The following is a 13,121-nucleotide window of genomic DNA, read 5'->3' on the forward strand; positions in this document are numbered from 1 at the left end:
GCATGGTTTGGGCGTTTAACGCCAAAATGTTGCTTCTCCTGGGCGTTCAACGCCCAGCTGATGCATCTTTCTGGCGTTGAACGCCAGGAAGTCCTTTGTTACTGGGCGTTTTTCTGAACGCCCAGAATGCTGTCAATCTGGCGTTAAACGCCCAGAAGGTGCTTCTTTCTGGCGTTTAACGCCCAGAAGATGCTCTTTTCTGGCGTTTAACGCCCAGATGGCTACCCTTACTGGCGTTGAACGCCCAGTGGGTGCTTCTTTTGGGCGTTCAATGCCCAAAATGTTTCTTACTGGCCTTTTTTCCGCCAGTGAACTTCTAGATTCCCCTTTAACTTTGTGAATCCAATCAATTGCTATTTTACCTTGAGGATATTTTGACTTATACTTGTAAAAATAAATAAAATTAAATTTTGTGATTGGCTGGGTTGCCTCCCAACAAGCGCTTCTTTAATGTCATTAGCTGGACTATTACTGAGTTTTAATTAAGTCTCAGTTTTGAGCATTCTTGCTCAAAATTGCCTTCAAGATAATGTTTAACTCTTTGTCCATTAACAATGAACTTTTTGTTAGAGTCATTATCCTGAAGCTCTATGTATCCATATGGTGATACGTTTGTAATGATATATGGACCTCTCCACCGGGATTTTAATTTCCCGGGGAATAATTTGAGCCTAGAATTAAATAGCAGAACTTTCTGCCCCGGCTCAAAGACTCTGGATGACAATTTCTTATCATGCCATCTTTTCGCTTTCTCTTTGTAAATCTTTGCATTCTCGAAAGCATTGAGTCTAAATTCCTCTAGCTCATTTAACTGGAGCAATCGTTTTTCTCCAGCTATCTTGGCATCAAGGTTTAGGAATCTGGTTGCCCAATAGGCCTTGTGTTCCAGTTCCACTGGCAAGTGACATGCCTTTCCATACACAAGCTGGTATGGAGAGGTCCCTATAGGGGTCTTGAATGCTGTTCTGTATGCCCACAGAGCATCATCCAGACTTCTTGCCCAATCCCTTCTACGGTTAATTACAGTCCGTTCCAGGATTCTTTTGAGTTCTCTATTTGAGACTTCTGCTTGCCCATTAGTTTGTGGATGATATGGAGTAGCTACCCTGTGACTAACTCCATAACGAACTAGAGCAGAGTAAAGCTGTTTATTGCAGAAATGAGTGCCCCCATCACTGATTAACACTCTAGGGATACCAAATCTGCTGAAGATGTGTTTCTGGAGGAATTTTAACACTGTTTTAGTGTCATTGGTGGGTGTTGCAATGGCCTCCACCCATTTGGATACATAATCCACTGCCACCAGAATATAAGTGTTTGAGTATGATGGTGGGAAAGGTCCCATGAAGTCAATGCCCCATACATCAAACAACTCAATCTCTAAGATCCCTTGTTGAGGCATGGCGTAACTGTGAGGTAGATTGCCAGATCTTTGGCAACTGTCACAATTAAGTACATACACTCGGGAGTCTTTACAGAGAGTAGGCCAGTAGAAGCCACATTGGAGGACTCTTGTGGCTGTTCGCTCACTTCCAAAGTGTCCTCCATACTGTGATCCATGGCAGTGCCATAGGATCTTCTGTGCTTCTTCCTTAGGCACACATCTACGGATTACTCCGTCTGCACATCTCTTAAAGAGATACGGCTCATCCCAAAGATAATACTTTGCATCCGTGATCAGCTTCTTTATTTGTTGCCTACTGTACTCTTTGGGTATAAATCTCACTGCTTTGTAGTTTGCAATGTCTGCAAACCATGGCACTTCCTGGATGGCAAAGAGTTGCTCATCCGGAAAGGTTTCAGTAATCTCAGTGAGAGGGAGGGACGCCCCTTCCACTGGTTCTATTCAGGACAGGTGATCTGCTACTTGATTCTCTGTCCCTTTTCTGTCTCTTATTTCTATATCAAACTCTTGTAGAAGCAGCACCCATCTTATAAGTCTGGGTTTTGAATCCTGCTTTGTGAGTAGATACTTAAGAGAAGCATGATCTGTATACACAATCACTTTTGATCTTACTAGATAGGACCTGAATTTGTCAATGGTGTAAACCACTGCAAGTAGCTCTTTTTCTGTGGTTGTGTAATTCTTTTGTGCGTCATTTAAAACACGGCTGGCATAGTAAATGACGTGCAGAAGCTTGTCATGCCTTTGTCCCAATACTGCACCGATGGCATGGTCACTGGCATCACACATTAATTCAAATGGTAATGTCCAGTCTGGTGCAGAGATGATTGGTGCTGTAACCAATCTAGCTTTCAGAGTCTCAAATGCTTGCAGACACTCTTTATCAAAGATAAATGGCGTGTCAGCAGCTAGCAGGTTGCTCAGAGGTTTGGCAATTTTTGAAAAATCCTTTATAAACCTCCTGTAGAATCCTGCATGCCCCAGAAAGCTTCTGATTGCCTTAACATTGGCAGGTGGTGGTAGTTTTTCAATTACCTCTACCTTAGCTTGATCCACCTCTATCCCCTTGTTCGAGATTTTGTGCCCAAGGACAATTCCTTCAGTCACCATAAAGTGACACTTTTCCCAGTTTAAAACCAGGTTAGTCTCTTGGCATCTCTTTAGAACAAGTGCTAAATGGTTAAGGCAGGAGCTGAATGAGTCTCCAAACATTGAAAAGTCATCCATGAAGACTTCCAGAAATTTTTCCACCATATCAGAGAAAATTGAGAGCATGCACCTCTGAAAGGTTGCAGGTGCATTGCACAGGCCAAATGGCATCCTTCTGTATGCAAATACTCCAGATGGGCATGTGAATGCCGTTTTCTCCTGATCTTGGGGATCTACTGCAATTTGATTATAACCTGAATATCCATCCAGGAAGCAGTAGTATTCATGACCTGCTAGTCTTTCTAGCATCTGGTCTATGAATGGTAAAGGAAAATGATCCTTTCTGGTAGCTATATTGAGCCTTCTGTAATCAATACACATACGCCACCCAGTAACTGTTCTTGTAGGAACCAGTTCATTTTTTTCATTATGAACCACTGTCATGCCACCTTTCTTAGGGACGACTTGGACAGGGCTCACCCAGGGGCTGTCAGAAATAGGATAAATAATCCCAGCCTCTAGTAATTTAGTGACCTCTTTCTGCACTACTTCCTTCATGGCTGGGTTCAGCCGCCTTTGTGGTTGCACCACTGGCTTGGCGTCACCCTCCAGTAAGATCTTGTGCATGCATCTAGCTGGGCTAATGCCCTTAAGATCACTGATGGACCACCCAAGAGCTGTCTTGTGTGTCCTTAGCACTTGAATTAGTGCTTCCTCTTCCTGTGGCTCTAAGGTAGAGCTTATGATTACAGGAAAGGTATCACCTTCTCCAAGAATGCATATTTTAGGGAAGGTGGTAATGGTTTGAGCTCGGGTTTAGGAGGTTTCTCCTCTTCCTGAGGGATTTTCAGAAGTTCTACTATTTTCTCTGACTCCTCCAGATCAGGCTGGACGTCTTTAAAGATGTCCTCTAGCTCTGATTCGAGACTCTCAGCCATATTGACCTCTCTTACCAGAGAGTCAATAATATCAACACTCATGCAGTCATTTGGGGTGTCTGGATGTTGCATGGCTTTGACAACATTCAACTTGAACTCCTCCTCATTGACTCTCAAGGTTACTTCCCCTTTTGGACGTCAATGAGGGTTCGGCCAGTTGCTAGGAAAGGTCTTCCTAGAATGAGAGTTGCACTCTTGTGCTCCTCCATTTCCAGCACCACAAAGTCAGTAGGAAAGGCAAATGGCCCAACCTTGACAATCATGTCCTCAATCACGCCTGATGGGTATTTAATGGAGCCATCAGCAAGTTGAAGACATATCCTGGTTGGTTTGATTTCTTCAGTTAAACCAAGCTTCTGATAGTAGATGCAGGTATTAGGTTGATACTTGCCCCAAGATCACATAAAGCTTGCTTGGTGCAAGTGCCCTCTAATGTGCATGGTATCATAAAGCTCCCAGGATCTTTAAGCTTCTCAGGTAAGCTTTTCAGAATGGCTGCACTGCATTCTTCAGTGAGGTAAACTTTTTCAGTTTCCCTCCAATCCTTCTTATGACTTAAGATTTCTTTCATGAACTTAGCATAAGAGGGTATTTGCTCAAGTGCTTCTGCAAACGGAATCTTTATTTCAAGAGTCCTGAGATAGTCTGCAAAGCGGGCAAATTGCTTATCCTGTTCCGCTTGGCGAAGTTTTTGAGGATAAGGCATTTTGGCTTTGTATTCCTCAACCTTAGTTGCTGCAGGTTTATTACCTACAGAAGTGGGTTGGGAAGCCTTTTTAGAAGGGTTGTTATCAGCACTTGTATGTGAATGATTCCCCACTGGCATTTGAATGCCAGTGGTGGGAGCTGGAGTGGCGTTAGACGCCACTTCCTTGTTTGTTGCTGGCGTTTGAACGCCAGAACCATGCTCCCTTTGGGCGTTCAACGCCGGATTCATGCTTGTTTCTGGCGTTGAACGCCAGGAATGAGCATGGTCTGGGCGTTCAACGCCAGCTTTATTCCTCTCTGGGCTCTGACTGTCCTCAGAGGGATTTTGAGTATCCACTTGTTCATTTCTTGGTTTCCTGCTGCTTTGAAGTGAGGTATTTAATGTTTTCCCACTTCTTAATTGAACTGCTTGGCATTCTTCTGCTATTTGTTTTGACAGTTGCTTTTCTGTCTGCTTTAATTGTACTTCCATATTCCTATTAGCCATTCTTGTTTCCTGTAATATTTCCTTGAATTCGGCTAGCTGCTGAGTTAGAAAGTCTAATTGCTGATTGAATTCATTAGCCTGATCTACCGGACTGAGTTCAGCAGTTACTGTTTTAGCTTCTTCTTTCATGGAAGATTCACTGCTTAGGTACAGATGTTGATTCCTGGCAACTGTATCAATAAGCTCTTGAGCTTCTTCAATTGTTTTTCTCATATGTATAGATCCACCAGCTGAGTGGTCTAGAGAAATCTGAGCTTTTTCTGTAAGCCCATAGTAGAAGATGTCTAATTGCACCCATTCTGAAAACATTTCAGAGGGGCATTTTCTTAGCATCTCTCTGTATCTCTCCCAGGCATCATAAAGAGATTCATTATCTCCTTGTTTGAAGCCTTGGATGCTTAGCCTTAGCTGTGTCATCCGTTTTGGAGGGAAATAGTGATTCAGGAATTTTTCTGACAGCTGCTTCCATGTTTTCATGCTGTTCTTAGGCTGGTTATTTAACCACCTCTTAGCTTGATCTTTTACAGCAAATGGAAACAGTAATAATCTGTAGACATCCTGATCCACTTCCTTATCATGTACTGTGTCAGCAATTTGCAAAAATTGTGCCAGAAACTCTGTAGGTTCTTCATGTGGAAGACCAGAGTACTGACAGTTTTGCTGCACCATGATAATGAGCTGAGGATTCAACTCAAAGCTACTAACTCCAATGGAGGGTAGTACGCGAAATTGTGATCACTACACAACTTTGCACAACTAACCAGCAAGTGCACTGGGTCGTCGAAGTAATAAACCTTACGCGAGTAAGGGTCGATCCCACGGAGATTGTTGGTATGAAGCAAGCTATGGTCACCTTGTAAATCTTAGTCAGGCAGACTCAAATGGGTATAGATGATATATGAATAAAACATAAAGATAAAGATAGAGATACTTATGTATATCATTGGTGAGAGCTTCAGATAAGCGTATGAAGATGCTTGGTCCCTTCCGTCTCTCTGCTTTCCTACTGTCTTCATCCAATCCTTCTTACTCCTTTCCATGGCAAGCTTATGCAAGGGTTTCACCGTTGTCAGTGGCTACCTCCCATCCTCTCATTGGAAATGTTCAACGCGCCCTGTCACGGCACGGCTATCCATCTGTCGGTTCTCAATCAGGCCGGAATAGAATCCAGTGATTCTTTTGCGTCTGTCACTAACGCCCCGCCTTCAGGAGTTTGAAGCACGTCACAGTCATTCAATCATTGAATCCTACTCAGAATACCACAGACAAGGTTAGACCTTCCGGATTCTCTTGAATGCCGCCATCAGTTCTTGCCTATACCACGAAGACTCTGATCTCACAGAATGGCTGGCTCGTTTGTCAGGCGAGCACTCGGTTGTCAGGCGATCAACCATGCATCGTGTATCAGGAATCCAAGAGATATTCACCCAATCTAAGGTAGAACGGAGGTGGTTGTCAGTCACACGTTCATAGGTGAGAATGATGATGAGTGTCACGGATCATCACATTCATCAAGTTGAAGAACAAGTGATATCTTGGACAAAGAACAAGCGGAATTGAATAGAAGAACAATAGTAATTGCATTAATACTCGAGGTACAGCAGAGCTCCACACCTTAATCTATGGTGTGTAGAAACTCCACCGTTGAAAATACATAAGAACAAGGTCTAGGCATGGCCGTGAGGCCAGCCTCCCAAAGTGATCAAAAGATCTAAAGAACAAAAGATTCCAAAGATCAGAAGATGATGAAAATACAATAGTAAAAGGTCCTATTTATAGGGAACTTGTAGCTTAAGAATTACAAAGATGAGTAAATGACATAAAAATCCACTTCCGGGCCCACTTGGTGTGTGCTTGGGCTGAGCATTGAAGCATTTTCGTGTAGAGACTCTTCTTGGAGTTAAACGCCAGCTTTTATGCCAGTTTGGGCGTTTAACTCCCATTTAGGTGCCAGTTCCGGCGTTTAACGCTGGAAAATCTGAAGGTGACTTTGAACGCCGGTTTGGGCCATCAAATCTTGGGCAAAGTATGGACTATCATATATTGCTGGAAAGCCCAGGATGTCTACTTTCCAACGCCGTCGAGAGCGCGCCAATTGGGCTTCTGTAGCTCCAGAAAATCCACTTCGAGTGCAGGGAGGTCAGAATCCAACAGCATCTGCAGTCCTTTTCAGTCTCTGAATCAGATTTTTGCTCAGGTCCCTCAATTTCAGCCAGAAAATACCTGAAATCACAGAAAAACACACAAACTCATAGTAAAGTCCAGAAAAGTGAATTTTAACTAAAAACTAATAAAAATATACTAAAAACTAACTAAATCCTACTAGAAACATACTAAAAACAATGCCAAAAAGCGTACAAATTATCCGCTCATCACAACACCAAACTTAAATTGTTGCTTGTCCCCAAGCAACTGAAAATCAAATAAGATAAAAAGAAGAGAATATGCAATGAATTCCAAAAACATCTATGAAGATCAGTATTAATTAGATGAGCGGGGCTTTTAGCTTTTTGCCTCTGAACAGTTTTGGCATCTCACTCTATCCTTTGAAATTCAGAATGATTGGCTTCTTTAGGAACTCAGAATCCAGATAGTGTTATTGATTCTCCTAGTTAAGTATGATGATTCTTGAACACAGCTACTTTATGAGTCTTGGCCGTGGCCCAAAGCACTCTGTCTTCCAGTATTACCACCGGATACATACATGCCACAGACACATAATTGGGTGAACCTTTTCAGATTGTGACTCAGCTTTGCTAGAGTCCCCAATTAGAGGTGTCCAGGGTTCTTAAGCACACTCTTTTTGCCTTGGATCACAGCTTTATTTCTTTCTTTTTCTTTCTTTTTCGTTTTCTCTTTTTTTTTTCTTTTTTTTTTCGTTTTTTTTTTGTATTCACTGCTTTTTCTTGCTTCAAGAATCATTTTTATGGTTTTTCAGATCCTCAGTAACATGTCTCCTTTTTCATCATTCTTTCAAGAGCCAACATTCATGAACCACAAATTCAAAAGACATATGCACTGTTTAAGCATACATTCAGAAAACAAAAGTGTTGCCACCACATCAAAATAATTAATCTGTTATAAAATTCAAAATTCATGCAATTCTTCTCTTTTTCAATTAAGAGCATGGTTTATTTGAGAAAGGTGATGGATTCATAGGACATTCATAACTTTAAGGCATAGACACTAAGACACTAATGCTCATAAGACACAAACATGGATAACATAAGCATGAAAATTTTGAAAAACAAGAAAATAAAGAACAAGGAGATTAAAGAACGGGTCCACCTTAGTGATGGCGGCTTGTTCTTCCTCTTGAAGATCTTATGGAGTGCTTGAGCTCCTCAATGTCTCTTCCTTGTCTTTGTTGCTCCTCTCTCATGATTCTTTGATCTTCTCTAATTTCATAGAGGAGGATGGAATGTTCTTGGTGCTCCACCCTTAGTTGTCCCATGTTGGAACTTAATTCTCCTAGGGAGGTGTTAATTTGCTCCCAATAGTCTTGTGGAGGAAAGTGCATCCCTTGAGGCATCTCAGGGATCTCATGATGAGAGGGGTCTCTTGTTTGCTCCATCCTTTTCTTAGTGATGGGCTTGTCCTCATCAATGGGGATGTCTCCCTCTATGTCAACTCCAACTGAATAACAGAGGTGACAAATGAGATGAGGAAAGGCTAACCTTGCCAAGGTAGAGGACTTGTCCGCCACCTTATAGAGTTCTTGGGCTATAACCTCGTGAACTTCTACTTCTTCTCCAATCATGATGCTATGGATCATGATGGCCCGGTCTAGAGTAACTTCAGACCGGTTGCTAGTGGGAATGATTGAGCGTTGGATAAACTCCAACCATCCTCTAGCCATGGGCTTGAGGTCATGCCTTCTCAATTGAACCAGCTTCCCTCTTGAATCTCTCTTCCATTGGGAGCCCTCTTCACAAATGTCAGTGAGGACTTGGTCCAACCTTTGATCAAAGTTGACCCTTCTAGTGTAAGGATGTTCATCTCCTTGCATCATAGGCAAGTTGAATGCTAACCTCACATTTTCTGGACTAAAATCCAAGTATTTCCCCCGAACCATAGTAAGCCAATTCTTTGGATCCGGGTTCACACTTTGATCATGGTTCTTGGTGATCCATGCATTGGCATAGAACTCTTGAACCATTAAGATTCTGACTTGTTGAATGGGGTTGGTAAGAACTTCCCAGCCTTTTCTTCGGATCTCATGTCGGATCTCCGGATATTCACTCTTTTTCAGTGAAAAAGGGACCTCGGGGATCACCTTCTTCAAGGCCACAACTTCATAGAAGTGGTCTTGATGCACCCTTGAGATGAATCTCTCCATCTCCCATGACTCGGAGGTGGAAGCTTTTGCCTTCCCTTTCCTCTTTCTAGAGGTTTCTCCGGCCTTGGATGCCATAAATGGTTATGGAAAAACAAAAAGCAATGCTTTTACCACACCAAACTTAAAAGGTTTGCTCGTCCTCGAGCAAAAGAAGAAAGAAGAGAGTAGAAGAAGAAGAAATGAGGAAGAAGGGAATGGCTTTGTGTTCGGCCAAAGAGGGGGAGAAGTGGTGTTTAGGTTGTGTGAAAATGAAGGGGTGAAGAAGGGTTTATATAGGAGTGAGGGGAGGGGTAGGGTTCGGCCATTATGGGTGGGTTTGGGTGGGAAAGTGGTTTGAATTTGAATCGTGAGGTAGGTGGGGTTTTATGAAAGATGGATGTGAGTGGTGAAGAGAAAGATGGGATTTGATAGGTGAAGGGTGTTTGGGGAAGAGGTATTGAGGTGATTGGTGAATGGGTGAAGAAGAAGAGAGAGTGGTGGGTTGGTGGGGATCCTGTGGGGTCCACAGATCCTGAGTTGTCAAGGAAAAGTCATCCCTGCACCAAATGGCATGCAAAAACACGTTTTGTGCCAAATCTGGCGTTAAACGCCGGGCTGGTGCCCATTTCTGGCGTTTAACGCCAGGTTCTTGCCCTTTTCTGGCGTTTAACGCCAGTCTGGTGCCCCTTTCTGGCGTTAAACGCCCAGAATGGTGCCAGACTGGGCGTTAAACGCCCAACTGCTAACCTTACTGGCGTTTAAACGCCAGTAGGTTCTTCCTCCAGGGTGTGCTATTTTTCTTCCTGTTTTTCATTCTGTTTTTGCTTTTTCAATTGATTTTGTGACTTCTTATGATCATCAACCTACAAAAAAATAAAATAACAAAAGAAAATAGATAAAATATAACATTGGGTTGCCTCCCAACAAGCGCTTCTTTAATGTCAGTAGCTTGACAGAGGGCTCTCATGGAGCCTCACAGATACTCAGAGCAATGTTGGAACCTCCCAACACCAAACTTAGAGTTTGAATGTGGGGGTTCAACACCAAACTTAGAGTTTGATTGTGGCCTCCCAACACCAAACTTAGAGTTTGACTGTGGGGGCTCTGTTTGACTCTGAGTTGAGAGAAGCTCTTCATGCTTCCTCTCCATGGTGACAGAGGGATATCCTTGAGCCTTAAACACAAAGGATTCTTCATTCACTTGAATGATCAATTCACCTCTATCAACATCAATCACAGCCTTTGCTGTGGCTAGGAAGGGTCTGCCAAGGATGATAGATTCATCCATGCATTTTCCAGTCTCTAGGACTATGAAATCAGTAGGGATGTAATGGTCTTCAATCTTCACCAAAACATCCTCTACAAGTCCATAAGCTTGTTTTCTTGAGTTGTCTGCCATCTCTAGTGAGATTCTTGCAGCTTGTACCTCAAAGATCCCTAGCTTCTTCATTACAGAGAGAGGCATGAGGTTTACACTTGACCCTAAGTCACACAGAGCTTTCTTGAAGGTCATGGTGCCTATGGTGCAAGGTATGGAAAACTTTCCAGGATCTTGTCTCTTTTGAGGTAATTTCTGCCTAGACAAGTCATCCAGTTCTTTGGTGAGCAAAGGAAGTTCATCCTCCCAAGTCTCATTTCCAAATAACTTGTCATTTAGCTTCATGATTGCTCCAAGGTATTTAGCAACTTGCTCTTCAGTGACATACTCATCCTCTTCAGAGGAAGAATACTCATCAGAGCTCATGAAAGGCAGAAGTAAGTCCAATGGAATCTCTATGGTCTCATTTTGAGCCTCAGATTCCCATGGTTCCTCATTAGGGAACTCATTGGAGGTCAGTGCACGCCCATTGAGGTCTTCCTCAGTGGCGTTCACTTCCTCTCCCTCCTCTCCAAATTCGGCCATGTTGATGACCTTGCACTTTCCTTTTGGATTTTCTTCTGTATTGCTTGGAAGAGTACTAGGAGGGAGTTCAGTAACTTTCTTGCTCAGCTGTCCCACTTGTGCCTCCAAATTCCTAATGGAGGATCTTGTTTCAGTCATGAAACTTTGAGTGGTTTTGATTAGATCAGAGACAATGGTTGCTAAATCAGAGGGGTTCTGCTTAGAACTCTCTGTCTGTTGCTGAGAAGATGATGAAAAAGGCTTGCCATTGCTAAACCTGTTTTTTCCACCATTATTGTTATTGAAGCCTTGTTGAGGTCTCTCTTGATTCTTCCATGAGAAATTTGGATGCTTTCTCCATGAAGAATTATAGGTGTTTCCATAGGGTTCTCCTAGGTAATTCACCTCTTCCATTGAAGGGTTCTCAGGATCATAAGCTTCTTCCTCAGATGAAGCATCCTTAGTACTGCTTGGTGCATTTTGCATTCCAGACAGACTTTGAGAAATCAAATTGACTTGTTGAGTCAATATCTTGTTCTGAGCCAGAATGGCATTCAGAGTATCAATCTCAAGAACTCCTTTCTTCTGATTTGTCCCATTGTTCACAGGATTCCTTTCAGAAGTGTACATGAATTGGTTATTTGCAACCATTTCAATTAGTTCATGAGCTTCTGTAGGCGTCTTCTTCAGGTGAAGAGATCCTCCAGCAGAGCTATCCAAAGACATCTTGGATAGTTCAGAGAGACCATCATAGAAAATACCTATGATGCTCCATTCAGAAAGCATGTCAGAAGGACATTTTCTGATTAATTGTTTGTATCTTTCCCAAGCTTCATAGAGGGATTCTCCTTCCTTCTGTCTGAAGGTTTGGACTTCCACTCTAAGCTTACTCAATTTTGAGGTGGAAAGAACTTTGCCAAGAAGGCATTGACTAGCTTTTCCCATGAGTCCAGGCTTTCTTTAGGTTGTGAGTCCAACCATGTCCTAGCTCTGTCTCTTACAGCAAAAGGGAATAGCATAAGTCTGTAGACCTCAGGGTCAACCCCATTAGTCTTGACAGTGTCACAGATTTGCAAGAATTCAGCTAAGAACTGATGAGGATCTTCCAATGGAAGTCCATGGAACTTGCAATTCTGTTGCATTAGAGAAACTAATTGAGGCTTAAGCTCAAAGTTGTTTGCTCCAATGGCAGGGATAGAGATGCTTCTCCCATAGTAGTCGGGAGTAGGTGCAGTAAAGTCACCCAGCACCTTCCTTGCATTGTTGTTGTTGTTGTTGTTTTCGGCTGCCATGGTTTCTTCTTCTTTGAAGATTTCTGTCAGGTCCTCTACAGAGAGTTGTGCCTTAGCTTCTCTTAGCTTTCGCTTTAAGGTCCTTTCAGGTTCAGGGTCAGCTTCAACAAGAATGCTTTTGTCTTTGCTCCTGCTCATATGAAAGAGAAGAGAACAAGAAAGTGTGGAATCCTCTATGTCACAGTATAGAGATTCCTTGAGGTGTCAGAAGAACAGAAAAATAGAAGAAAGAAGTAGAGAATTCGAACTTAATTAGATAGAGTTCGAATTGTGCATTGAGAAGGAGTGATACTCCATAAATAGAAGGATGTGGGAAGAGAGGAAGAAATTTTCGAAAATCAAGTGAAATATTTTGAAAACATTTTTTTTTTAAAATTAATTAATTTTCGAAAATCAAGAGTGAGAAAGAGATCAAGTAATTTTTGAAAAAGATTTTGAAATTAGAAATAAAAAAGATATGATTAAAAACTGTTTTGAAAAAGATGTGATTAAAAAGATATGATAAAAAATTATGCTTTTAAAAAAAAATATGATTGAAGAGATATGATTTGAAAACAATTTTAAAAAGATTTGATTTTAAAAATTAATGACTTGCTTAACAAGAAAAGATATGATTCAAACATTAAACCTTTCTCAACAGAAAAGGCAACATACTTAAAATGTTCAATCAAATCATTAATTGTTAGTAAGTATCTTTGAAAAAGGAAAGAAATTGATTTTGAAAACATTTGATTGAAAAGATATGATTTGAAAAAGATTTGATTTTGAAAAACTTTGAAAACTTGAAAGAATTGATTTTGAAAACAAAATCCTCCCCCTTGTGCCATCCTGGCGTTAAACGCCCAGAATGGTGCACATTCTGGCGTTTAACGCCCAATGCACTACCTTTTTGGGCGTTAAACGCCCAACCAGGCACCCTGGCTGGCGTTTAAACGCCAGTCT

At 41.9% G+C, this 13,121-nt stretch overlaps 1 non-coding gene across 1 annotated transcript; it reads left to right on the forward strand.

Annotated features, from left to right (window-relative positions):
* The first annotated feature begins 11,667 nt into the window (after window positions 1-11,667).
* Window positions 11,668-11,775, forward strand: LOC130977639 (small nucleolar RNA R71). The gene has a single exon (XR_009085324.1). It is a non-coding gene; the product is annotated as a small nucleolar RNA R71 (small nucleolar RNA).
* The last annotated feature ends 1,346 nt before the right edge of the window (window positions 11,776-13,121 follow it).

Source organism: Arachis stenosperma, chromosome 4 (assembly GCF_014773155.1).
Source record: "Arachis stenosperma cultivar V10309 chromosome 4, arast.V10309.gnm1.PFL2, whole genome shotgun sequence".
Taxonomy (NCBI): domain Eukaryota; kingdom Viridiplantae; phylum Streptophyta; class Magnoliopsida; order Fabales; family Fabaceae; genus Arachis; species Arachis stenosperma.